The sequence below is a fragment of the Pteropus vampyrus genome, unplaced genomic scaffold (genome assembly GCF_000151845.1).
Source record: "Pteropus vampyrus isolate Shadow unplaced genomic scaffold, Pvam_2.0 Scaffold72, whole genome shotgun sequence".
Classification (NCBI taxonomy): Eukaryota; Metazoa; Chordata; class Mammalia; order Chiroptera; family Pteropodidae; genus Pteropus; species Pteropus vampyrus.
In genome coordinates this window covers 4,546,947-4,548,900 of record NW_011888853.1, presented here as the reverse complement: position 1 = coordinate 4,548,900, position 1,954 = coordinate 4,546,947, and positions in this window count along the sequence as shown.

The following is a 1,954-nucleotide window of genomic DNA, read 5'->3' as shown; positions in this document are numbered from 1 at the left end:
CCAGGAGAGGGCCCTCTGCCAGCCATGGCCAGCTGTCCCTTCGAGGTGTCCCCCTGGCCTGCTGTCTGGCTCAGTTTCCACAAGGCCTCTGCTCCTGGTGGGCTTTAGGCAGGAAAAGAAAGCCGGGTCTGGAGACTGGGAAACAGCGGTTCAACACGGTCCAACGTGTCTCTTTACTGCAGAACATCTCGGGGCCGCTTCCAGAACATTCTAGAAGGATGCGGGTAGGCCATCCTCTGTGAGCGGTGGGACCTTGGCCTGGTCTCGTTGAGCCTCAGTTTCCCCATCTGTAAGAATGAGGGCTGACGCTCCCAGGGCCGTCACGAGCTTTGCAGCTCGCGTAGGTGAAGGTGGGCGGCACATGCCAGGTGCTTAGCACGCATCGTGTCTCTGTTTTCCCACTGCCGGTCCACACGGGCATCTGAGACGCGGCTGTGGCTGGTGCAGGCCGGCAGCTGGTACCCCGGCTCTGGGGCTCCCTGGAGCTGTGCCGGCCGGGGCCGAGCACGCATGGCTCAGGCTTCACCCCCCGAGGCCAGCGTTTGGCGCTCAGACAGGAAGCTCCGTGTGTTTGCTCTGCGTGACTATGGGCAAGTCACGTCAGCTCACTAAGCTTCAGCTTCCTCATCTGTACTGCGGGGACAATGACACCCACCTCGCCCACCTGGGATGAACAGTCTGTGAGACGTCCTCACGGGACACAGGCATGGGGGCTGTCCCCCCGTCCCTCTGGCGCCCGGTCCCAGAAGGTCCCATTTCTGCCTTGGAGGAGGGCCTGCTGTCTTCATCTGCTTGTCAGGGCCAAGTCTGGGCCCTGTGCCCACCTACAGGGGAGCCAGGAGGGCAGCTCGTCCCTGGCTGTGGAGCTGGGACCCCTGACTGCTGAGCCTCGTGGGTACAGAGTCCACCGTCCTCGTCAGCAGGAGAAGATAAATGTTTTTAATTCAGAGAGCTTTTCATGACTCAGTGAAAGGGAGTAAATCACCTTCCAGGCCCGGGAGCCCAGAGCTGGCACCTGGTCACGGCAGGGAGGGCAGCTGAGTGGCAGCCAAGCGGGGTCACTTGGACAACAGGTGGACCTGGGGAGGTGGTCGCTGGGGAGTGGGGTGGGAGGAGTCTGCCCGACGCCCATGTGTGATTCGTGCTCTCCTGGCCTGGGCGGGCTCTCTCTGTGTGTTGGACGCGTGTGCACTGCACACAGGTGTGAACGTGGACACAGACGTGAGCGTGCATCAGGGCAGCACCACCAGAGTACATGCTGTGTGGGCAAAGTGCATGGGGTGCACACGCGCCCAGACACGGTGAGACGTGCCGCATGGGTGTGTGCGAGCTCAGGAGTGTGCACAGCACGAGGGCCTGCGCCGTGTGCATGCACCATGTGTGTGTGTCAGTGTGACGTGCTGCACACAAGCGTGCTCAGCGTACCGGTGCCCAGTGTGCAGGCGTGTTACGGGCATGCGCAGGCACTGCACGTGGGGTGTGCCTTGCACGCAGTCAGCCAGGTGCACTCTGGGTGCCCCGGCGGTGACGCCGGGCCGTGGGCGCGTGCCCTGCGAGTGTGTGTGAGCATGGGTGGGCCGGCTGTGTCCCAGGCGGCGGGGGCACCTGGGCCGTGCCCCCGTCTGTGTGTGCAGGCACGCGTGTGCACATGGCTTCTGGAGGAGGAACGTTTAAAAATGGAGTTGTCAGCCCCGAGTTGACAGCCGCAATCAGCAAAGTGCAGCGTCGGCAGGAAGGGCCCGCTGCCTCCGTTCCCCGGGAGGAGACGGCCCGCTTTGTGCTGAGGAGGCAGAGTGGCTGAACAACACAAGCAGAGCAGGCTGAAAACTTCATTAATTAGAGAAACTCATTAATGAGGGACATTTAATCAGCCGAAGATGAGATCCATGCTGGCCGCGTCCGTGAGCCAGGCGCCAAGCGGGAAGAGAAGCTGCCTCCGCCTGCCGGGCCCCCC